Consider the following 26,753-nt stretch of genomic DNA (forward strand, 5'->3'; position numbering starts at 1 on the left):
GAATACATCCTACCTGGACAAAGTATATATTTCTTCTAATGTACTGCTGGATTCTGTTTCTCATATTTTATTAGCTTTTGTTTTCTGCTAAATATTTCTCAGAGATATTGGCCTATTGTTACTTTGGGGGACTAGGGAGGAGTTCCAATCTTTGATGGGTTTTGGTATCACTGTTATTCCGGCTTCATAAAAAAAGAGTTTGGAAGCTTTTGTTCTTGTGAAAAATTTTTCATCAATAAAAATCCAATACAAACAAGTAAAAGCAGTTATTACTATAGGTTAATTTATGTATTAAACAGGATTTTTGTGTTGATGTAGTAATCAACACATAATCTTAGTCTCTAAGTGAAAAATAAATCCCAAATTCAAAACAACTGACCTCATTAAAATTTCTGGATAGAGATTGTTGGATTCTATCTGTATCCTGAGATTCTATAGCAAAACTCCCTTCAGGACTTTAAAGGGTTTTGAGCACATCCATTTCCAGACATCATCTCTGCATTGAAGAGGGTCTGAGGAGAGGTGCAGCACTAACAGACGTGGCAGCTGCGCACTGGCCTCCGTGTGTGGGTGTGAGGACCATGCACGCCGAGGCTCCAGCTTGCACCTGCATCGGAAAGCTGGTGGAGCCTTCGGAAAGGGAGAGCAGGCCGAAGAGGAAGGCTCGTCCTGAGTGCTGACTAAAGAACGACTGGCAGCCTTGAGAAAGCACCATGAAGTGGAGATCACTCATCACAAAGAGGAGACTGAGCGTCTGCAGAAAGAAATTGAGCGGCATAAGCAGATCAAAACACTAAGAAATGATGATTAAGGACACACAGTTCCCATAGAATGGCACATGGGATTGCCCACTTCTATGTACGCATAGTTCTGGTTTAATTAATATTGGTTTGTGTGCTACCAACAGATTATAATAAATGTCAGTGGAAAAAAAAGGTGTTCCTTTTTATAATCTACCAATACATGTATAATAAATCATGTCATTGTCCAGTATAGAGGTAAAAAGCTCATGTCCTTCTATGATTTAGCTCTTCTCTCTAGTTAATTTGAAGCATCCTGTAAAGCTACACAGCTACACCAGTTGTCGGGTTGAGGCAATAGCTAATAGCCACGCCAATTGTATTGTTAAAGCAATTCATAACTAAAGCCAACATGTTTCGTTATTTTAGTTATACTAAGTTTCCACACATATTGTCAGGGCTAGGGCTCAGACCTTTCACATCCATTCCACAGACTGGGTCACCAGACCCCTCACACGCAGGTCCACGCTAGGTAATTGGGAAAGATCCCAGGAGCCATTGGCAGGTGACACGATCTCAGTCCTCAGCAACGGCAGCAGCAGCCTCCAGCAGCAGTATTGGCCTCCCCGTGGCCCACTGGGGACATCCCGGGGGTAGGGGGGTGGGGTGGGGGAGACGGCGCTGTGGATTAGAGCCACTCATCCTTTATACTTAAGTCCATAACCCAGGACACCTGGGTGCACATGCGCAATTACATAAGACAATAACCAAGGAACACCTGGGTGCACGTGCAGATTTACATCAAGTGCTCGGCAAGATTCGGAACAGCTGAGGGAACCTATTTTCCTATATTTTCCCAACACATCCCCAAATTCATCTGCAAACTGAGACAAGATGTTAGCACATTTTAATAAAAATGTACAAACATTACAAGACATTATAACTGATGCCAAAGTTTGACCCAGCCTTGTTTTAAATGGGCAGATTAGGATTTCCTTAGGTGGAAATTGCAGGAAGAACGTTCCTGATCATGATCATCCTTGACTGGCTGCTTCTTAATGATCCAGGTGACAGACACAGAGAGGGGCAGGGTAGTCAGAGACCCTGAGCTGGTCCAGTAATCCCGGCAAGTGGGCATCAGGCAGGAAGGGTTGAATGACACAAATTCCACAAAGCTGTCCTGGCCAAGAGATGGGGGTCACCGAGTCACTATTTAGTGGTGAAACACTCAGGAATCGCATGATGAAATGATGATTCTCTGGGGTGTTCAGGGACCAGCAGTGGTCCAGGGAGCTCCAGGTACCTCTGGGCAGCTCCCTGAAGAGTCACTGCTTAGAACAGAATCATGCCCAGGCTTTGTTTCTGCAATCGGCTCTGCATTTCTGATACTCCCCAGTGGAAAAACAGCCAAAACCGTGTTCTCCCTCAATTCTAGTGGGTTTACAGCAGGTGCTGTCCTCTGAGTATCGTTGGGAGGTATTAGACAGTGGCTGGTGCAGAAACAAGGCTTCTTTTTCTCAAGAGGGACTAACTGAGCATTTCTCCTTTCTAAAATACAGTGCAGATTAGGAGACGCCAGGGTCCTGGACTAGGGATAGAGGGAGAAAGAGAAAGAGGAGGAGGAAAGGAGAGGGGAAAAGGTAGGCGGACAGACGGATGGGGGAATATATGGACTTCCAGGGAGAGGCCCCTTTGGGATTCTGAATATGGAAGAATTAATCTTGGGGGTTGGACAAAGGTTTCCAACCTGAAGGAGAGGGATCATTTCTCTTTCCAGCTGGAAAAGTCAAGTTTCTGTAAAACTTTTCTCTGCTCCCCGACTTGGGAGGGTAACTAGAGAAAAGAAGGCTGCACTGAGTGTTTTCACAAGAACTGATCAGGAACAGAACAGGAGGCAGCAGTATGTTCCTGAGTCCTCAAGTCCTCAGAGGCATGGCAGTAAAGCCAGAAAGCTCAGTGCCCACTAACGCAATCACTTCTGTCCCCTGCAAAGTAACCCAGGGCCAGGGGCTTTCCCAACACAGCATCATAAATGGCAAGTCTCCTTCTAAGGGAACGTTCAAAGAGAACCTGAATATACTTCACTTAATTACACTTCCCGATTCAAAGTGCCTTGGTAATGTCTCCACTCTGAGATTGAAACACAAGATATACTTCAAGTGATTTAGGAAAAAATATTACCTTATGCTTAACTGATGGCAAAGTATCCACCAACTTCTGTAGCTCTTTATGATGTTTGTGCAGCTAAAGAAAAACAAATGAGAAAATGCAAGGTTTAAAAACAATTGACATCGACTACAGAAGTGAATGGAATGAAAATTAAAATCAACCACCTGGTGATTACCTAAAAACAAATGACAGTCTGAAACTCACTTAAACTGGCAATTTAGAATGTGACGAACACTGCTGAATTAAATGAGATACAGAGCAGATGAGCAGGCTGTTTGCAGATGTGCCTGCGGTCTGCAGGGAAAGTGGCCTTGGTTCTATTCGCTTGCCGCTGGGACTCACCAGGCCGCGGCCCACAGGGCCTCTGGAGGCTGAAGTTCTAGAGCAAACCAGAGCACAGGAAGGCCCAGCTTTCAGCGCAAGCCCGAGGCCTCAAGGGCATGCTCCAGGAGCCTCTGTATAATAACCACGTTTTCTAGCTTCTGTAACTGATGCTTGGACATCTGGGGCCTTGCTGACACTGGAGGGATTGTTCCCCCCAAGGCTGGCTAATTCCTATAGTGCACAAACAATTGGGGGAGCACCTTTCATATGCCAGCCAAGCAATCCACAGCCCACAACCCCAACCTTCTCCTTTATGGGGCTCTTACTCATGGGGCCACGACTCTCCTGCTCTTACTACCCAGGGTCAGGTATGAGACAACTAGGGACTGACCCTCCACCCCAGAGCACACTGAATATATTCAAAGTAGCCAGATCCTCAGCTGCTTACCCTGCCTTGCTGTTCCTTCCCAAGAAACCCACAGTGAAGTCTCCTGCCCACACTTTCCCCTGGCTCCCTCTGCCTTGTCACCAACCCTGGTGCATCATCAAGTAGCCCTGCATGGTGTGCTGTAGGGAAAGTGAAGGAAAATGGTCAGGGCCCCTCAGATGTTCAGAATCTTGTGGAGCATTTGATGTAAATATGCACATGCGCCCAGGTGTTCCTTGGCTATTGTCTGATGTAGATGCGCGTGGGCACCCAGGTGTCCTGGGTTACGGACTTAAGTATAAAGGACAAGCAGCTGTGCTCCACAGCTGCCCCCTTCTCTGTCTCGGGGATGCTGCTACTGCTGCTAGAGGCTGTTGCTGCAAGTGTCCCTGGGACCCTCCGAGAGGCCGCTGCTGCCAGACCTATAAGCTGCTGCTGATGATGAAGCTGAGGACTGATGTCTGCCAATGGCTCCCGGGAGTTCTTCCAATTACCTAGCATTGGCCTGTGTGTGAGGGGTCTGGTGACCCAGTCTGTACAATGGGTTTGAAAGGCCTGAGCCCTAGCCCTGACAATACCAATGGAAACTTAGTATAACTAAAATAATGCAACATTTTGGCTTGAGTTATGAATTGCCCTGGCCATACAATTAGCATAGCAATGGCCCTATCCCGACAGTTGGCGTAGTTGTGTAGCTATACATGTGCTGTGCCTCCTGCTTCAAGTGGTCTGTGTTTATAACAAACCTCTTCCTTCACGACAGTCATTCCCATGTCTGAACATCTTACCACACCTGATTAAAACAAATCCTGGGCCTCCTTTAAACACTCAGCCTCCAGAGTGGACTAAAGCAAGATACTTGTGGGAGACCTGCAGCTGCTAAACCTTCAGGAACTCAGAGGACCCGTGAGTGTGGTATAGGAATGTACCACCCGTTATCCATTAGCTAGCTGTGTGACCCGGCAGGAAAGCACTTAACCTTGTTAAGCTCCACTTTCTTCATATGAAAAATGGAGACAATAGTACTGGCACTGAGAGCTCTTGGGAAGATAAACTAAGCACTTAGCAAATACAGAGTCACAGAGCACTCGCAAATATTAATTCCTGTTATAATCATTTCCTATAGTTGTTTGCCTTTATCTTTTTATTCTGTTTAAAATATATTTTTAACTAATTGCACATTTTAACCATTATTTACTTAGTTATATGCTTTTATCCTTCTATACCAGTACTTAAGAATAGAAATAGAATGCAAGCCACAGAGGTAATTTAAACTTTTTAGTAGCCACATTTAAAAAGTAAGAAACAGGTAAAATTCATCTTATTATGTATTTTATTTTACCAAATATATTTAAAATGTTATCACTTCAATGTGTAATCAATGTGAAAAAATTATTGAGCTAAGTTTACATTTTTTTCCATACTAAGTTTTGAGAATCTGTTGCGTATTTTACACTTACAGCACACATCAATTTGGATGCTAAGTTTTCATCAGAAATAGTTGATCTGTATTTAGATTTTTAAACATTTACACCTCAAAACGTACATACACATACTCAAGTGGTTCCGAACCTTCTTGTTTTACAATACCTAAATTAAATATCAGTTCTGAAATGAAACGTATATGAATTAAAATTAAACAAAATTAAAACTTCATTTCCTCAATGGCACTAGCCACCTTTCAAGTGTTCAGTAGCCCCACATGGCTTGTGGCTGCCATATTGGATAGTGCAATTTTAAATCATTTAAAAGATATAAAATATATTCTTAACAATCCTGTATTTCAAGCATTGATTATCTAACCAATGTATTGATCCCAGTATTCTTAAAATGAATAACAATATTGTAATGTATCTTTTCATGCTAGCATACAAAACATCATTTAAAGTTGGCGAGATTTTCGTTACCTTTAAAAATACTCCTGTCACAGCCGAACATCTTCTTCCAGTGCTGCATCCTCGAAGCTTTCAAATTTGACTGCATTTCAACACACCAAGTGCAGCTGAAATACCATTAAAGAGGTTTTAACACATGACCATACAAAATCGCTCCAAAATAAACTGAGCCTCATTCCACAGATGATATTTAAACATGTTTCCTCACCCAAATTAAAGCCACTGAGAAAAGCATATGACAATCTGCTGCAAAATGAAATAGTAATAAAGAACAGGAAGAAATTTAGGCAAGAGCAGCAATTAATACTATTTTGGAATAGAGAGATTTATTCAGGGAAAGAAAAATTTACATAGCAAGGATGCAAATTTATTTGCATCTAAAGCAGAGAAGATGCTTATCTTGAGAGAAACAGATTCCTTAAAAGTTTTCCAATGTGACAATCATTGAAGATACATTTCTTCTTTCAGGGATGACCACTTAAAATGTGCTGCTTTTTATTTTTGATGCAACATTTACAACTAAATTACAGAAAAAAAGTTGTGAGCAGATATTCCATTTCCTTATGATCTCCCTACTTTTCCCTCCAAGTCACTCATCATCCATCACTCATGAGCTTTCTTTCTGGAACCAGCATTCCCCGAGGCTCCCAAGTGAGGCATCTTCAAGGTCATGGTCAACTTTGCCTTCAGTTCTATTTCAGAGGACTGCACCTTCAAGTTCTGTTGTTTATATTTCACATATGCTTTCTAAACTTGCTCTTTCTCTTATTTCTATTGCCACAGCCTCTGTTTTGGCTCCTACCATCTCTCACTTAGATTTATCTGACCTTGCGGCCCTGCTCTGTTGCCTGGGTTAATGTAAAAACAGTAAACTAATTGACTAATTAATTCAATGAAATCATGCCATGCCGCTGTCCTGTTTAACAATAAGAGTGTCTGATGAGCCTGCCCTCCACCTGCTCTTGTCGGCTTCAATGACCACCATTGTCCCTGCCTCTCCTACATCAGACATTCTTCACTCTGGCCATATCACTTTGTTTTTTGGCCATTTCCAGAACATACTATCATATCTGCCTTTGAACACGATTTTCCCTCAGTCTAAGATGCCCTTCTAGTTCTCTTGGCAAACTCCTATTCATCCTTCAATACCCAATGTAGATGTCCCCTCCTCAGTGAAATCACCATAAACTCCTCTGAGCAGTCTACATCACATGCCTTACTCTGTGGTCCCAGAGCACATTTAGAAACCTTTTAAAGTCACACTTGCTTTATAATTCTAACTTCAAGGGTGCTTCTCTCACTAGATTTTAAACTCTAGGGAGTCAGGAATTGGGTTCGTATTCCTGACACTTTGCAGTGCCTGGTGCATGTTTGGCACTCAGTAAATGTTGAATGAATAAATGAGTAACAAAATACATACATGTTATCAGGTGACCAAAAATATAAAATGTTTTTCTTGCGTAATTATCCTTTTGCTCGATGTTGCAATCTTATAATTTAAAATCAGATTAAATAGTATCAGTATTTAACATAGAAGTTATTTGAAAAGTCAGCAAGCAGAGGAAAATTAGCACATATTCAGCACCCACACAGAAAATAGATTTCTGGCAAAGTGTTCATTTCATTTTATGTCTATAGCAATTATAAAATCTATGCAGAGATACATGTATTTATTAATAGAAAATATTACCTATAGTAGTAGAAGGAAACATGCAGAAAAAATAGAAGGGAATTTTTTCATATTCTCAGAAGTTAGTGTAATGATGATACAGCAATTCCACTTCTGGGCATGTACCCAAAAGAACTAAAAACAATGTCTCGAAGAGACATTTATACACCCATGTTCATAACAGTACTACTCACAATAGTGAAAAGGTGAGGAATGGATAAAAGAAAAGTCTTATATCCACACAATGGATTATCACTCAACCTTAAAAAGGGAGGAAATTCTGTCACATGCTACAACATGGATGAACCTGGAAGACATTATGCTAAGTGTAATAAGCCAGCCACAGAAAAACAAATCGTGGCAGCCTCCACCCAGATTTCAGAGGATATATGGAGAAGCCTGGGGCCCAGGCAGAGACCTGCCACAGGGGCGGAGACATGGCAAAGGCCATCTACTAGAGTAATGCTGAGCAGGAAAGTGGGGATGGAGGCCCCACAGGGAGTCCCCACCAGGGAAATGTCTCGTACAGCCAAGGGAGTGGGTCTGCCGCCAGGACCCCAGAACTGTAGGGCCAGGGCAACGTGCAACGCTGCCCTCAAAAAGCCATAGGCACCAGCGTTGAGCCTGGCAGAGCTGTTGGGTTGGGGCTGCCCAAGTCTGGGTGGGTTACCCAGACCACCCACTGTGCCCAGGATGCATGACTTGGAGTCAAAGAAGATTATTTTGGAGCTGTAAGATTAAATGTCTGCCCTGCTGGGTTTTGGACTTGTTTGGGTCCTGTTTCTCCTTTCTTTTGGCCTATTCCTCCCTTTTGGAGTGGCAATGTGTACCCGCCGGCTGCCTGCCACTTTCCTCTAAGAGTAGAAGCAGCCTGAGGCCCACACCAGATGCAGCTGTCCCAGAACTGGAAGCCAAATAAACCTCTGTTCTTTATAAATTACCCAGTCTCAGATATTCTGTTATAGTCACACAAAAATGGACTAATACACAAATACCGTATGATTCCACTCAAATGAGGTACCTAGAGTAGTGAGATCCACAGAGACAGAAAGTAGATTGGTGGTTGTCAGGGCTGTTAGCTGGGAAAAGGGGAGCTGGTGAATGGGTAGAGTTTCAGGTTTTCAAGACGAAAAGATTTCTGGAGACAGACGGTGGTGATGGTTGCACAATAAGGTGAATGTACTTAATACTTAACTGTATTCTTAAAAATGGTTAAAACGGTAAGTTTCATGTTATGTGCATTTTTCCACAATTAGAAAAAAAATTCCAATGAGTTCCATGCCACTGCTAACAAAGACATCAGTACTACCATGGAGGGAGCTGGACGTGTCCTGTGTTGACAGGACACTGTTCCTTTAACTCCAGGCAAGACCACCGGATCTTACCCTCACCTGATTCACCTGTAGAATCTTCAAATTCCACGAGGAAAGAACACCCGTTATTCCAGACGTGGAGGCAGGTGATCAGGTCATAAGAGATGGTGAGGGGTTTTAGGGCAGGATCATAAACACTGTCCCTCCACTGGATGTTGACAGGTGACTGTCGATCACCCTTGGGAACCAGGTCCAGGCTCTCCCTGAGTGGATGCACTAGGAGAAAGCAGGTTGGAGCTATTAGCAAGACCGTCCACTGTCTAGCATCACACACGAGACAATTTCACAGGTGGGGACCCTGTGGAGGCTAATTGAAACTAAAAGTCTTAGGAAATAGCCACTTAGGGCCTTCATCAACTGACTAATGCAGAGGATAAAGGCAGGTCAGACAGCACCTTACGGAGCATTCTGTCAGCTTGGAAAACCAACGCGTCACAGTCTGTCTACTAACTTCACCTAAAGCAAGTGTGATCACTCCTGAGATTAGTCCATTGGGAAACAGGGTATTCACGAATTAGTTTCTTGTCTTTGTTGATAGTTTCCTGGTCCCCAATCCCCCCTCCCCCGCCCAAACTAGCTTTAAATGCAAACACAAATTAATGTAATTTCAATAAGAGACTTTTCAGCAAAAGAAATGGAGGAAGAATTATTGGGCAGCAAATTTCTATCACGTACCATCAGTGTTTAGCTGCTTGGGTAGTGGACGTAAAGGCCCGTGGAGCCTGCATCCCGCGAAAGGCGCACCCCACCTAGTGTGCGTGCTGAATTCACCTCTCATGTGAGCAAACTTTGAGGACTAGGCAGCCACCCTGCCACAGCTGGGTAGAATATCAGCACTGTGAAGGTCCCGGGAGTTCGCAGTCACACAAATATGAACTATTAAGGTGTACACAGACAATTCATTTACACAGGCACTAACGACATCGCTGATGCTGAATTTCTTCCAGAGTCAAGCACCAGGTCTTTGTAGCAGGTCCCTGAAAAATATCAGCAGAGTTCCTGATAACACAGATAGACCTGTTGTGACATCCATGCATGAGGAATGGAAGCCACGTGTATCAGTTAGGGGTGGTCCACTTCTCTGCCCTTCAGATCTGCACCACGGATGAGTAGAATCAAGACAAGGAGGAAAACTAGAAGAAACATGACCGAGAGAAATCATTACCAACAACTCCCTGCATCTCGCCCCCTCTGCTAAGAGTGAATCTAAGGATTTGAGAAAGTGACAAGGCAGCTGCTACTCAGTCAAATCCCCACCTATGGCAGGGCATCCTCCTATTTCCATAAAACCCAGAAAGCTGCCTCTAGTTTACTCTAAAACAGGAGACGTTCCTCTTGCTTCAGTAGCTGCCCAAAGATGGAATTTCAAAATCGTAGACTTGTTTTTTGGGGGGTGGAGCGCAAAAGCATCCTAGGGGTATGGACGTCAAGCTCCCCTGGGAGTGTCTGGACCAGTGGTTCTCAACAGAGGAACTGATTTTTCCCCCAGGGGACATTTGGCAACCTCTACAGAGACTTTTGCTTGTCACAACTAGAGGAGATACAGGAACACGGGGGCCTGTTTAGTACAGGGAATACACAGTGGGCAAAAGCATTCACAGAGGGCAAAAGCCTTGAGTGCACAGAATGGGAACATTACGTGCTGAAAACAGCACATGCTGAACAGCGAAGATGTTCTGATTCAGTAGTAGGGAAGACTGAGATCGTTTCTGTCCTGTTCACACACTCCTTTCTGTACTTCTTTTGAAAGTATACTCAGCTTGTTACTTGGCCAAGGTCTTGGTACCACAATAAAAGATGAGACAAGCCTGAGCTCGGGGCTACACGGACTTTCTCCTCTCTTGCAGGAGTTAGCTTGGTGTAGTCCCTCTGGGCCTCTCATCGCTTTCAAGTATTTGGGCTCTGAGAGGACAGTGACAGAGGAGGGTGCTAGTGCCATCTAGTGTGTAGAGGCCAGTGATGCTGCTTAACGTCCTACAATGCACACACAGGTATGGCCCCTACTGCAGAGAATTATCTGGCCCAAATGTCAACAGTGCCAAAGTTCAGAAATCCTGATCGAGGGAAATTGAGAGTATTCTTTTTTTATTTTCCTATGTCTTCCTATAACACATTCCTGTCTTAGCTCTGGAGAGATCCAAACCCAATGTTTGTTTTTATTTTTCTTAGTATAAAAGAATTTGTCCGTAAGAGAAGAAATTTTTGTTTCACAAACTTAAAATAGGAAATGCATTTGGACTGGGAAAATATCTTACCAGGATGCAGATGCCTTCTGGAAAGCCCTTGAATGGATCTGATGTTGGTTCAAAGATTCCTGGCACAGAGAGACCACATCTTCCCCTCAGAGATACTCCGACTGGCTGATATTTGAGAATTCACACTTTTTAAAGCCAATTAATGAGGGCTAGGCAAGAAGTGAACTAGGCAAGAAGTGAACTAATGATCAGGTCCCCTTAAGTGTCCACACTTCATGCAGGAAATGGAAAGTAGCATCTCTCACACCCGTGCAAACACCAGCCCAAGAAAACCGGGCCTATTCCCTCAGTTGCTCTTGCATGACCTTAATGCTACATGTTCAGCTTCCAGAAGGTTTTCGTCCCCCCTACCCACCTACTCCTTTATTAACCCAACGCATCCCCCAAGTAGGGGTGGTTGGTCTCTCTCCCCTTAGTGGAGGCACCTTTTTGCCCAGAGCTTATTTTGCTAAAGATAAACTCATATTTCTGTTCTCCCCTCCCTTTCTCTTCCTTATACAGATTAAAATGATTTCTTGGTAGTTGTCAAACCGTCCTTCAAAACAGAAAGATGATTAAGTGTTCTACCAAAGGCTTCATTTTCAGGTTTTTCTTCTATTTAGAAAATGAAAAACACAGAGAGATTTTATCAACCATGGTTTAAGTGAGCACTCTGCCATTGGTAAGGCATCAGTAAGCCATGACTGATAAGCGACAAACGACCTTTAGATTTCAGAGTGAGGGTGCGTTCGGTTTTAGTTCTGATTTATTTGACCAGCCCTTGGTTGGATTTATTTTATGTTTGCACCACCTATTTCTACAGCCTCAGCTCTTCAAAGGTGGACAACTCATTCCTACCTTAGCCCCCTGGTTCCTGATCCTCCCCCTTTGCTTAAATTTCCCCTCATTTCACTCGGTGCTTGCTCCTGTTATGGGCTTACCCGTCACCTCCTCACCTCTCTGAGTATCCTCTTATAACATGAGCCCTCGCATCACTGTTTTGTAATCACGGGACTCCGATTCGTCTTCCACGACATTATTACTCGGTACGGTTACAATTATACGCACATGTGCTTAATGATCTGCCTCCCCACTGCTCTGCACACCACTACCTGTGCATGGAACAAGGAAGATGAAGGGCATCGCTGACAAGGTTGTAGTCTCCTCTTTGCTCTAAATCCTCTTACCCTGCTGATTACCACATGATTCCTTCGTTAAGAATCTTTCAGGCTCATCTCTTCCTTGCCTTGCCCATGACCACCTAGTTCGGGCCCCTCCACCCCAGACCTCATGCAAAGCATCTTGGAGCCTTTCATCCTGCACCATGCCCCTCCACTCCTGTTCTGCATCTCAGCAGTTTTCCTCAACTACCACCTTCATCATGTGCTTGTGCTAAAGACTGTCCATCAGGTTGTGACCTCTGTGTCTCAGTGCCCAGCTTTCCTGCTAGGAAGCCACCCACTTATCCAATCTCATTTCTGTTCATTCTTCCCAAACTCTGGTCCTCCCGTGCTGTTCCCCTTGGTCGGGCCAAATAAGAGGTGCCGTAAATGTAGAACACCAACCAGGGTTTGAAGACTTGGTACAAAGGAAAGAATGCAAACTCTCTCAATAACTCTTCCATTAATTCCATATTAAAGTGATACTGCATATAGGTCAATATATTACTAAAATTAATTTCACCTGTTTCTTTGTCCCTTTTCTAACGCGATTAGTAGGAAATCTAGATTTGCCTATGTGGCTTACATTCTGTACCTGTTGGACAGCATTCCTCTGTACCCTCATTTGCTCTTTATCCTGCGCCTTGCTTTGTACTGCCCTTTCCATGAGGAATGTGCTATTTCCTCATGTAACTGAAGCTCATTTTAGTAGAACTAGCTATGCCTGAGCACAGTGGCAGGATACACAGGGACCCTCCATCTGACTTTGTGGAGGACGTTCACAGAATCACAAAGTGCCTTGTTGGAGCATCAGGGCTGCAAAAGACACTTTGATGTCGGGTCCATTAACCAGAGGATACATGTGCAGTTATCAGCAGAGCAGAATGAAGCCCACACTTCCTGCTGGTCAGTTCCAGGGCTATTTGTCAGTCCCAGGTGGCTGAAGATAACACTGAGGCCATTAATGCAATTCCGAGGGGCTCCTAATCCACCCATTGTTTCTCAAGATTATTTGAAAGCTAATGAAAGCCAACAGTCTGGAGCAACCCAACCTATATGAGTTCCTCCTGAAGACACCACAAAACAAGCCTTTTAATGCTATTGTTCTCCAGGCTTTGTGTTCTTCAAAATTAATTGGACAAATAATAGAACAACTTCGTAACACGGTTCAGTTATAATATAGATCAGCGCTGTTAAACACAACCCTCTCTGAAGATAGAAACATCTGATATGGTAAGCGGTAGGCACATGTGACAATAAAATTTTAATGGATTTAAAATTGTATGTAAATAACCACAAGTGGCTGGTGACTACATCTTAGACAGCGCCACTCTAGACCAAGTTCTCCTACAATGTTTTTCTTCTTTATAAAAATAGGGAGATCGTGAACATTGAGAACCATTGGAATAATACCAAATTTGTAGTATTTCCATTCAAGCTGATATTCTTTATATTTCATTAAGCTAAGAATTAACATAATTAAGTTTATTTTCCTATGATCTAGGGTCTCATACCTAAATGGTTTTTTTAATGTGACAGGCTAAATTTCAGTAGATGATACACACTGTGTGAAACTGATTTTATTTTCATCTTGGGCAACAGGTATAGGATTTGATCTTCATTTTATTAGATGACAAGTCCCCAAAGTTAGGACTGTCAACAGTTCCTGTCCATTACTTGAGATAACAGCAAACAGCAATCTCATTGACAGCCAAAGATTATCTGCGGGGAGCGTGGGCAGCAAAGGCACAAGGGCAGAGCGTGGGGCTGTCCTGAAGTGCTGCTTTCCGAATTTGCCACCACTTCCTCCTTCCATTAATCCTTCTTCCACTTCACATCTTCTTAAAATGATCACATTCATACATCTGAGCAAGCACTGCACCTGTGAAGAGATAAAGATGATGATGACGATGACAATTGTCTCACCAGCAGTAGCTGCCAACCCTGTTTGGCAGGCACTATCTAAGGACTCGGCCCGTTCTCTTTTCTAACCCTCATGAACTCGGGTCGTGCTTGGTCACTAGTGTACAGTGGCCCTTCTGTTCATGTACTGAGCTGCCAGAAACAATGACTAGTGTCTTTACAACGAAGCAGGTGAGGGTCCAGAATATAGCAACAGGACGTGCTCAGTGGCTCAGGTCAGCAGAAACCATAATATTGTCCTGGGTGAAAACAGGTCGGGACAGTTTAATATGGCAAAATCAAAATCAAATGGTGACGGCATCCTGTTTCTCCCAGTCACTTAGAAACATGAAACTAATGTGAGAAACCAATCAAGCGAAGCCCCACTTCCTCAGGCCACTGCGATGCGGCTTTTGTCAGTGCTGAGAAGCAGCGAACTATCCTAAAGACATAAGCATATTGGAGTTTAGATCTTTAACTTTCACATTTTCGTAAATAAAAACACACAAAATAAACATCTAGGACAAAAACACCACTCACACAAAACATTAATAACTGGATCAGTGTGATTAATTTTTTTCCATTTTAGCCTTAGACTGCCAAGTGCCAGTGTTTGCAATAAGCCAGTCTGGCAGGATGGACGTTCACCCAGCAGTCGGAAATGTATGATGACCCCGGCAAGTCCATTTCAATAACAGTCAGCATTGGAGAAAATAAACTTACGCTAATAACATATTTATAAAGCAGTTTCAAGGGAACAGATTTAGCTGGATTAGCATTACTAATGAATTCTTTTTCTTATCTGCATATAGGTTCCAAGAGGAAAATGTGAGAAACCTTGAATCTTGAGGCAAGACATTCTTTGAAAACTATGTTGACTCATTGTGAATAGTGGAAATATATACAATAACTATTTAAAAGATATTCTTAGCCAGTTGATTAAAGTCACCTCTCCACCATCACACACATCCTCTTCTGTCATCTCAGTGACTCTCTACCAAGGTTACTGTTTTCCCCCCCAGACATTTGGTACTGTCTTCAGATATTTTTCAATGTGGTCACTTAGGATGGGGGGAGTGTGGTACTGGTAAGAGGGCAGTGATGCCATTCAACATCTGGAGCACAGGATAGCCCCCAACAACAAAGAATGATCCACACCCCCCATGTCAATATGGTACAGTGGAAAATCCCTGCAATGCCCAGACGTGGATGGGCACCTGTCTTTCCAGGAATGGAATGAGGTGGAAGAGGTTTGAGGAAGACCATCTGCTGCCTCACTTAATGTTCCATGTTTACAACAGAGCACACCCGTGCAAGCAGGTCAGCTAGGGTTTCTCAGTAATTCAAATTTGGGACAGAATATTCCAGAATGTGAAGCTACTGAACTGCTTGCAAACTTTAATAAACAAGTTCCAGAAACTTAAGAGTCACAGAAATAATTTGCAGTCTGTGGACCACCCTTAGTAAAAAGACAGTGGCTAACAAGAACAATAAACAATATGTTCCAAAATATTTGAAACTGGACATCTCATTTCTCTTGGCCAGTTTCTGTATGACATCATTTTGACATTTTAAAATTGGTCCAAAGGGGCCGGACCGTGGCTCACTTGGGAGAGTGTGGTGCTGGTAACACCAAGGCTACGGGTCCGAATCCCTATATAGGGATGGCCAGTTAGCTCACTTGGGAGAGCGTGCTTCTGACAACACCAAGTCAAGAGTTAAGATCCCCTTATGGGTCATCTTTAAAAAAAAATGGTCAAGAAACTACTTTCCACATTTACTTTAATAGATCAGTAGAGAAACAGTCATTCTCACATATAGTCTTAAATCATATAAACCCACACTGGAATGCCAATGACCCATAGCCACAAATGCTTAACACATGTGATTGTTATAAAACCAACAAGCCTTTCTGCTCTCTTTGAGGTAGAAGTGGACTCAGTTCTGGGTTTTGTTAAGTGCAGGTATGGAGGCTGCAGGGCCTCACTAGAATGAACCTCTGAAGCTGGAACCTTCTCCATACTAATTTGCATGGAGACACTTGAAGAATGACCCTCAGGCTATTCCTCACCACCATCCTTAGATTGACTTCTATCAGTTCCCAAATAACTTGCAGGAACGAATACCATAGAGGGAGGAAGGCAGAGGAGGAAAGATGTAAACACTAGAGATTTGAGATGCTGAGGAGGAGGAATCCTCTAGGTAGGATAACAACATTCAGAGCAGCAGTACACACCCTGAGGGGTGGGGAGGGCCAGGGTTTATTCACTTTTTCCCCAAACCCATTGGTCCCTCACAGTGACATTTACTTTTCGTCATATCCACTGCCTGCCCCTGGACCCGCAGACTTCGCTTCTCCATGTCCTGCCCTTCTCCAGCCTATGCTGATGCTCTTGCTTCCCTGGACCACCCGCCCTCCATCTGGGCTTTGGTCACTCCTGCCCCCCGTTCAGGTGACTGACTCCTGCGTGATCCCTCAAAGGCTGCCTGACCACCTGCTCACTGGGTTGGCCCAGCACCCTCTTCTTGGCCCAGCACTTGCGGCAGCTGGAGGAAGCACCTGACCAGGAATGTCCTTTACTACTTCATCCTCCCCAGCACCTAGACCCCACGGTGGTGGGGACTGTGTCTGTCTCCATCACAGCTGCGTCTCTCAGGACCTGATTCCCCACAGGTGTTCGAGAAGTACTAGCTGAAAGACCTGAGGAGGCTTCCTTGGTGACAGAGATTTTAACGTCAAGAACTGAGAACCATGACATGACAGCCAGCATGACATGACAGTACTGAGGGGCCTTCCCTTTCTCAAATGCCACCCCCCCAATTGTAGGGCTGTTTACACTTTCAAAACTTTTAAATGCTTGTCCTTTAAAAGGAGGGTCTCATATCCCTACCTGTAAGATCTTAAGGACCCCCAAAGTCCTGCCTGATCTATAAGAGTGACACAGCCGAACATGAACCTGACGTAGCCTCACAGGGATGGGAACTCTATCAGTTACCATTTCCATCCCAACATCTACTGCATTTGCTCTGCTGCAGGCACTGCGTCGGCTGCTGGGATGCAAAAGTGAACAAGGCCTGAGCTCTACTTTCCAGGGGTGTAATTTTTCTCCTACTATGAGTCTCTTGAAATGCACATAGTATGGAAAGGGAAAGCCACAGCAAACCAGGTCACAGCAGGGTGCTGGTGCCGCCTAAGATTCTGCCTTGTCTTGCCAAAAAGAGGGCTCTTAGTGGTACAGCCATGGGGGGGCGGGGGTGCCAAACAGCACAAAAAGAGAAGTTTGGGGGCATTAAAGACACATTTCACCCACAGACCTGAACTTTATTTCTTCACATCATCTTTCCAAGAAGAGTGTAAGAAACAAAACCCACGTGATCCCCAGTGATGCTAAGCAAGCAGGCCAACATTGTGATTTCACCCATCTCTCTTCATGCATGTCCCTGCTACTAGCTGGCTGTGAACTAGCTCTTCTCTCTGTACTGCTGTCCTTGACCCTGCTGCACCTGAGCTACAGGGGAGAAGGCTACACCTAAGTGAAAAGCAAGAAAATCACCTCTACGTGTATCACAAAATGCAGCACAGCAGGGCTGGAAGCCAGTCATTTGGCTGAGTGCCTTGCACTTTGTGCGTGCATCACTTTGGGAATGTTACACACTTGTAGTGGGTTAGAAATCTTGATTCTCCTTTGATCTTAGAATAGGATCTTTAGGTAAATATGTGCATGGAGCTAAAAGGCTCTCCAGTGGAGGACAAAAGTCCACAGATAGCTTGGCAAAAGCCATCTAATCAACTCTAATCACTGTTTAGGGATGGGATTGTGTAATTTAACTGTTTTAGGTCCCTGGTTTGATTCTGGCTTGAAGGACTATTGACTATTTAACTTACCGATTGTTCTTAAGATATGTTAAGGAAACTGCTTGAATGCTGTTAAAATATGCTGAGAAAATCGGTGTAGGAAGTTGTGGAAAAGAAAATGTTTCATAAGGACAAGCTGTTTGTTGGTGGATGGACTTAGCTTTTTACAAGTTGCATTCTGGAATGCCACAATGTTAATTTACTGCTGTTACTAGTTTTACACTGCCTGTTTTTAGGTCCTTCTTTGAAGATTGAATCAACTGATTTTTCTTATGGAACTTCCTTGTCTTGTCAATAAAAAGAAAGGCGGATTTTAAATCGGGGCTGCTCCCCTGATGGGCGGCAGTCCCTCTAGGCCTCATTCATGTTACTTTCAGTGTTTCTTTCTTTTTTTTGTCTGTTACACAGAGGGAAGTGTAACACACACTGAACTCAGATGGGCCATCACGTGAAAGAGGAGTGGTAGGAAGTTCGTGTATCCCACAGCAGCTCCTCACCTCCAGGCCTAACTCCCTACCTGGCATCTTTAGGATGGCATAATAGCTTGTAATAAGGTACCATAGACTGGATGGCTTAAACAAAAGAAATTTATTGTTTTACGGTCTGGAGGCCTGAAGTCTGAGATCCAAGTTGTCGGCAGGGTTGTTTCCTTCTGAGGGCTGTGGAGGATCTGTTTCTGGCATCCCTACTTGGATGGTTAGTTTCATGTGCCAACTTGGCTAGGCCACGGTACCCACATATTTGGTCAAATACCAGGCTAAATGTCACTGTGAAGGCATTTTTTAGATGAGATTAACATTTAAGTCAGTAGACTTTGAGTAAAGCACATGACCCTCCATGTGGGTGGGCCACATCCAATCTGCTGAAAGCCTTAAGTGAAAAAAGACTGGAGGTCCCTTGAAGAAGAGGAAATTCTCCCTCCTGACTGCCTCTGAGCTTGAGCTGTGCTATGGTATGAATGGCTCTGTCCTCATGAATGGATTAATGTCATTATTGTGGGAGTGGGTTCCTGATAAAAAGCTGAGTTCAGCTCTCCTCCCCCTCACCCCGCCAGCACGCACTTGCTCTCTTGCCCTTCCACCTCTTGCCGTGGGATAACACAGCAAGAAGGCCCTCACCAGATGCTGAGCAGATGCTGGTGCCATGCCCTTGACATCCCAGCATCCAGAAAATGTGAGCAAAATAAATTTCTGTTTATTATAAATTACCCAGTCTCAGGTTTTCTGTTACAACATCATAACATGGACTAAGACAAGCTGCAACATCAACTCTTCCCTGAGCCTCCAGCCCGCTGGCCTGTACTACAGATTTCAGACTTGCCAGCCTCCATGCTCACATGAGCCAGTTCCTTAAAATAAATCTCTCTATACATACACTCACACACACACACACACACACCCTACTGATTGTGTCTCTGAAGAACACTGACTAATACACCTCGCTTCCAGTAGTTCCTTGGCTTGTGACGGTGTTAACACCAATCTTCACAGAGCACTCTGTGTTCTGTGTACAAATATCACCTCTAATTAGGGATACTGGAGTAGGAACCACCCTCACGACCTCATTTTAATTTGATTACCTCTGTAAAGACCCAATCTCCACATAAGGTCACATGGTGGGATACTTACTGGGACCTAAGATTTGAGTATAATGAATATGGGGGGGGGGGTTGTGGATAATTCAGTTATAACAACCAGTCACAACTAAAGTATGTCTGCATTGCCCAAAAGGTGTTGGAAATCCTCAAGTCAATGTTAAAATTACTTTTATTCAGCTTTATATGTGTGTGTTTGTATAAACACGTTTTTTAGAGGGAGTAGGTATGTTAAAATGTCTGAGCAGATGAGAAATCACCTTGTTTAAGCCATGTAAAAGTCTGGCTCAGGATTTAAAAGAGACTACAAATGAACTTTCAGTACATTACATCGATACTACCTGGAACCAGATAATAGTACGTGGTTTTTAAATACAGTTGTCTCTCCATATCCATGTGCTATTTGTTCCAGGACCTCCCATGGATACCAAAGTCTGTGGATGCTCAAATCCCTGATATAAAATGTTATATTTTCATACAACCTATGCACATCCTTCCATATACTTTAAATCATCTCTAGATTACTTATAATACCTAATATAATGTATATGCTATGTTGCTGTTATGCTGTATTGTTTAGGGAATGATGACATAAAATAAAAGTCTGTACATGTTCTCGGGTGGAGGCAATAGCTACGTCAATTGTATGCCTAGGGCAATTCATACCTAAACCCAAAATTTTCATTATTTTAGTTACACCAAGTTTTCCATTTGTATTGTCCAGCCTGGGCCCCACCCATCAAACCCATTGTACAGACGGGTCACTAGACCCCTCACACTCAGTTCCATGCGAGGTAATTGGGAAAGATCCTGGGAGACATTGGCAGATTACACGAGTTCAGTCCTCAGCAGCAGCAGCAGCAGCTTACAGCGGATCCAGTGGCAGTGGCCTCTCAGAGGGTCCCACACACACACTGGCAGCAACAGCCTCCAGCAGCAGTAGCGGCCTCCCTGTGGCCCCCCAGGGGACATCCGTGGGGGGCGGGGGACGTGGACCAGAGCCACTCGTCCTATCTACTCGTCATAATCCAGGACACCTGGATGCACATGCACAATTACATTAGACAATAACCAAGGAACACCTGGGCACACGTGCCTATTTACATCAAATGCTCTGCAAGATTCTGAACATCTGAGGGACCCTGACCATTCTCCTATATTTTCCCAACACATGTTCAGTACAGATGCAATTATTCTTTTCAAATATTTCCAATCCGGATTTGTTAAATCCACAGATACAGAATCTATGGATACAGAGAGCCAACTATACCTTCATTACCTGAATTCACCCAGCAGGTTTAAAGAGCAATAGACCATGGCTCATCTGAATTTAGAATCTGATTCTGCTTTTTTTTTTCCCTCTTAACTTGTTATTAGGGAAAACTTCAAACTTATACAAACGTAGTGAGAATAACAAATCACCTGTATATCCAATACAAGAGTACTTCAAAAAGTTTGTGAAAAAATGAAAAGATAATACAAATCTTTCCATGGACTTTTTCAACACCCCTCATACTCCCTTGGAACCATTATCAATTTATGGTGGGATGCCATCACTCAATATCTATGTAGGCATTGGATTTTACTAACACGTTCTTTATCTGCTGTTTGCAGACTCAGAAATGGGTGAAAAAAGAAAAGATTCAAAAAGTCTCTTTTAATCATCCATAATTGCGTATGAAATGCCTCCTAGCTTGAGCTCTGCCTAATTAAACCATATATACTGATGCAAAACAGACAGCAAAAGTACTGACAAAAGGTTATAATTACATTAAAAAATTCCTTGTCATCAGATGGATCCTCCATTTTTTTCACCTTCTGATTTCAAAAGGAAGCCAACCTTTTGCAAATCTTTGAAATTCAAATTAGACATTATGTTGTCATATCTTAAGAAATCTTCACTTCCTCCTCTCACCCACTTCTTCCCTGAGAGCATGATCCCAATGTAGTGTTGCCAAAGGTTTCAAACCATGTTTTTCATACCTGATTTGTGTGTTGCAACTAACCGCTCTAGTGCGGCCAATGAAATGCAATGCACTTCCCTCTTTCTATCAGATTATTTCCCTAATAGTCATCTTCACTCACAATTTACTCAACCTTTATTACATTCCAACTGTGAGCCATTGCAGCATTTTGCCTGGGTCCAGGGAAAACAGGGCAGGTGTGCACAGAGAACCACGCCCTTGTTGATTTTAGTTTTTGGGTGGATTTTAGCCCAGGTATTGACTTTAAAAAATCTGAGTAAAGGAGGAAAGCCCGACAGAAGAGTTTTCATTTCCAAAGCATTCGAGAACAGTGCAGCTCTTCACCAGGTCCCTGAAGAGACGGTGGGTGGCTTGAATTTGGTTCAGTGGGACTGTGAGGCCGGCTGTGAACAGTGACTGCTCTGAGAGATTTGAAGAGGAAGCTTCTCTCATCAGACTTCTCACTACTCTCCACACTGCAGCAACAGTTTTAAATAGCAGAGCGAAGATGGACAGATTATCAGTAAAGAAAGAAGGGGAAGCAGAAAGCAATGTGGTTTTCAGTGGCTGACACAGAACAAATTCTATCCAAATTGTTGTAAGCATCTTCGCTACCCCCTCTTATTTCTCAAGTTTTCCAGCAAAAACAAAAGAGAGGAAATTATCCTGACAGTAACGTGTTCCCAGCAGCCTCGGAGCAGTAGCATTTAACGCTGAATGTCATATAGAATCCCAGCCACCAATAACGTTTGTAGTTTTGGAGGTTCCTCTCCTCCAGCTCTGGGGCGGGACACTAAAGGACAGAAGGAACTGAGGAGTGGAGAAAGCTCAGATGGTCCACGGGCCACACCTGTACCCTGGGTCTTTCCAGAACCCCTGGCATAGTCAGAGGAGGAAGATCAACAATGCAGACCCGAGGGAGTCCCAGCTGGCTGCGCCTCGGTATCTGGAACTGCACCCCTCATCCTGCAGTCTCTGGACAGCTGTTCTACACTTCAATGGACAGAAGAGTGTCTGGTGACGCTCGCAGTGGAAGCGAAGGGCTAAAGTGAGTAAGGGACTATTCCCCGCCGCCACCTACCACCCCCTTCCTCAGAGAAGCTCCGCCGTGACCCCGGCCATCCTCACGGGGCCAAGAACTCTCTGCCAGGCCACGACACCTGCTGCCCGCGCTCCACATCGCCCCCCGCCCTTACCAGAACGACTTCGCTGAGTCGGAACCCCCTCGTTCGCTTCCGGTTCCCGTGTTTCCTGCGCGCGGCCACCTTGGCCGCGCCCCTTATGCGCCGCCACGCCCACACGCCGGAGACGTCATTTCGTTGATTCAGGCCACGCCCCGTCAGTCAGGCCTCAGTCCCCGGCAAAGCCTGGAGTTCTGTCCAGGCCGCGCTCTCCACCCCGCCGGCGCCCGGGCCCGCAGCTGTTCTCCGCCCTGGCTGCATATCGCCTGTCACCGCCACCGGCCTCCAGATGCGGCCACGCGCCTGCGCGCTAATTTGCCCACGCCCCTGCCCTCCGCGTGCTCCACCAACTTTGACACGCCCCTGAGCGCGGGAAAGCCCCGCCTCCGCGTCCCGATTCGCTCCTCCTACGCCATGTCCCGCCGGAAGCACTAATAGCATTCTATCAATTGTTTTCACTTCAAACAGAAGTTCAAAGTTTCAAAGTCAGAATTTAATTGTGTTTAGTCTGACTAAACACACTTGTAAATATCTTTGTGGAAATACTGCTTATTTAATCTTTATATCAAAAAATTTACATTTCTGGGCCGAGCCCGTGGCGCACTCGGTAGAGTGCTGCGCTGGAAGCGCGGCGACGCTCCCGCCGCGGGTTCGGATCCTATATAAGAATGACCAGTGCACTCACTGGCTGAGTGCCGGTCACGAAAAAACGACAAAAAAAAAAAAAAAAAATTTACATTTCTAGGCTAGAGTGTGGTGTTATATATAACAAGGTCCAGGGTTCCGATCCCCATACCAGCCAGCAAGAAAAATACATTACATTTCTTTCTTCCTTTCTTTTTATTTTTGGCAGCTTGCGGGGTTCAAGGAACAAACCCTGGACCTTGGTGTTATCAGCACCATGCTCTAAACAAGTGAGCTAAGCAACCAGCTCCAAAATTTTACATTTCTATTTGTATAGGTTTTGTAATGAACACGATCTATTAGAACATAGTACAGTTGTAAAATTTAAATAAATATGTATGTGTATATGTATGATGCACACTCAGAAAACTGTTCCAGACTAGCATCCATGATCACTCTATTTTAAAGGTTGGCAAAGTCACTTAGAGTGCTGGATAAACCGTTAAATGTCTTCAGGGGCACAGTTCATGTCTCTAGAAGGCCAGAAACAGGGCAGTACATGCAGCAATATAGGATGTATAGTGCTTACTGGACCCTAGTTTGAGAACCCATTTGATATTTGATATAGATTCCTCCAGTGCTAATCATTCAATATTATGGGCAGAACATACTTTCTCGCTTTACTGAGCAGTTGATATGTCATATCATGTTAATAGTTATCAATACGACCTTGTGGTCTTCGTGTTTCCAAGCTTTGTAGAGACCACTTAGATATCACCTAATGTTATAATACATAATAGGCCCTTTTGCAGTAAATATTGCATCAACGAAATAACTCAAATAAGCATTATCTCTGCTTCAGGGCTGTGTGATAATCATGGAAGTTTACCCTGAGAATTGTTGCACTAAATATTATAGTTTTTTCACTTAAGGAGTCCCAAACACTGGGGATGGAGGACTTTATCTAAATGATTTAGGGAAAAAAAAAAAAAAATTAAGCTCAGCCAACACATGTTTTGTCCCTATGCGATATAAATGATCCTCCCATTGTCCTTCATGTTTTTAATGTTGCATTTTCCGGCTATTTATCTCAAAACAAATACATAGGATTAGGATGTGTACTTATTAGTAATGAGCACAATAATATGAAAAACTCTCGAAATTCTAATTATACCAGAGCTGTCAAGTAGTCGATAATGTATATATTCACCAAATTCAACCTCCGTCTTCTAGTTTATCATAATGACACTTGCATGTCATCGAGGAGAAGATTAGGGTCTATATTGCAACTGCTGTATAGAAGATACATGTTACTTTGTGCCCTGGGTTTGTTTCCCATAAAATAACCATATAATCTGTTTATTGTGCAAATAGCATCACTTAAGGCACAAATATAAAATGGTGTTCCTCTAATTGACCCTTTCTTTAAGCTGTAGGGCTAACTTTTTTCACTGCCTAAGATAAAATTACATTCAGATTCCATAACATTTACAATCACTCTTAGATAAGGAAAAGCTCTTTGGCCACATTCAGTTCAAAGAACAGTCTCATTTTTATAATTAAAATATTTGGCTCATTATAACTATGAAAATTCCACAGTCTTATTCAGTTATGAGCTGGCTCTCTCAGTACAGTCCTGCATCACCCTTGGGGCATTATCTGGTTCTTCATCTTCATCATCCCTGTCTCACCTTAAGTTTCGTTATTTTTTTGTTTTATTTCCTTCACTCTCTTTCCTCAAATGGGCAGCCTATATGGTCAAGAAGAGTTTTACTTGAATGACCGATGTATTTCCTTGATGATTCCCTATGGATATGGCAGATTCCTAGTGACGATTAATGTTTCATAAAATGCTTTTTTGTGTGTTTGTGAGAATTATTGAAATGTATTCCATCTGCAGCCATCAAAGTTCATTGCCCTTGACTTTGAAAATATCTGGCTGGCAGCTTAGAACTGTCCTCAATTCCTGTTCTTAGGCTGGGGTCATATTCTACAACCAGGCAGTAATTTTTGAATGGACACAGTAATTTTAGGAAGGAGCCCAGGCAGGCTTCCTCACACAAAGTCCACACAATCCATCTGAGGTCTTTTCTTTTTTAATTTTTACTATTTATTTTTACTTTTGGTGTGTGGGCAGTTTGACTTCCATGGTCTCCCTGTCTATTTTGGTAGAATTCTTTTCAGATGTGAGCCTGTCACTGTCCCTTCACAGCCCAAATTCTAAGAAGCACAGGTTTGATTTTCCAAATGGTTTAGTTACCATTGAGCGACACTTACAACAAGTCTTTCTTTTTGGAGAAATAAATCGTGTTGGATCCCTCACTGAGAGCATTTCTTAAGTTTCTCTCCAGAGGTACCCACTATCCAGAAAGTGGTGTTTATCTTACATAAGTTTTCTATTTCATGACATATGCATGGATTCAAAAATAACGTTGTATGTATTTTTCTGTTTTCAAACTTTAAGTGATGCATATCTTTCCAAAATTTTATTTGTGTATCGCAACTTTATGTGCTTAAATTTAATGTTAATAGCACATATACAATTCAGGAGTTGTATAACATTACAACCGTAACATGATACATGAGTTCTTAATCATTTATCTTAACCTCTACTCAGTGATTCACTGAAGAAGTGTATAATTTTTTGATCTATTCTAGTATGCAAAGGCAATATGTTGTTTCTAAATTTTCAATATTACAAAGAACATTGCATTAAATAATTGTGCAAATGTTTCTCCATGTTATGTTTTCTAGTTTCTCTAGGGTACGTTCTTGGAGGTTAAATAGCTTGTCTTAAAGTATAAACATCCCTAATTATTGGAAAGCTTGACAAATTGCTCTTTTACTATCTTATACTTCCACGGCAACATACAAGGGTTTTTGATTTCCCAGATTCTTACTTAAACTTTTCTATCAGACACTGGAAAAATTTGGCAATCTAATGAGTGTTGTATTATTTAATGCTGTTCCTAAATTATTAGTGAGGGTGGTGTGTGTGGGGGGGGGTATGTCTGTGTGTTTGATATTTGGGATTTTTCCTCCTTTTCATTGGGTTGTCTTTTTATTTTTAATTTAAATGCATCCCTGACGTATTTTGTGTATATAATCCTTTGTCACATTTATGTTTTGCAAGAAAGAGCTTCTATTGTTTGGTTTCTATGAGGTGAGACTTAATTCCCACAGATGTGGAATTGTTCTGAGTTCTTTTACTGAAATAAGAGTACTTGGATAGCACTGACATAAACTACACTGACTACTAGTGTTGCTATGCAACTATAGGTCTGAGGAGTTCTGGGGCGATTTGCATGTCAATATTATTTATAGATAAGGAAGACTGATGATTTGCACCTGGTCTTGGTGAAAGACCTGGAGAGCTGTGCCATTAGGGCTGGTTGTGCAGCAGCAATATGCCTACATGATCTTCATGGTATAAGAAATCCTGGCTGAGACTCCGTCTTGGACTGCAATTTTCTGAGTCACTGATATGAGAGAAAATTCTGTTCCTCATCTGACAAAAAAGGTACATCCTGGTGTGGTCTTTGCAAAGGGAGGACACTGGGAGCTTCTGTTTCGATTCTTTAGACCCTTTCTGTGAGGAAGCTTTTTGCTATGATATTTATCCTGACTTCATGCGTTGCCTT

General features: G+C 43.2%; 1 long non-coding RNA gene and 1 pseudogene across 1 annotated transcript; both read right to left on the reverse strand.

Annotated features, from left to right (window-relative positions):
- Window positions 1-1,725: 1,725 nt before the first annotated feature.
- On the reverse strand, window positions 1,726-9,778 carry LOC134367786 (carbonic anhydrase 5B, mitochondrial-like; annotated as a pseudogene).
- A 3,775-nt stretch (window positions 9,779-13,553) lies between these two features.
- On the reverse strand, window positions 13,554-22,754 carry LOC134367302 (uncharacterized). The gene is made up of 2 exons (XR_010022399.1): window positions 22,504-22,754; window positions 13,554-13,873 (listed from the first exon to the last, which is right to left on the reverse strand). It is a non-coding gene; the product is annotated as an uncharacterized LOC134367302 (long non-coding RNA).
- Between the last annotated feature and the right edge of the window lie 3,999 nt (window positions 22,755-26,753).

This window comes from Cynocephalus volans, chromosome X (assembly GCF_027409185.1).
Source record: "Cynocephalus volans isolate mCynVol1 chromosome X, mCynVol1.pri, whole genome shotgun sequence".
NCBI lineage: Eukaryota > Metazoa > Chordata > Mammalia > Dermoptera > Cynocephalidae > Cynocephalus > Cynocephalus volans.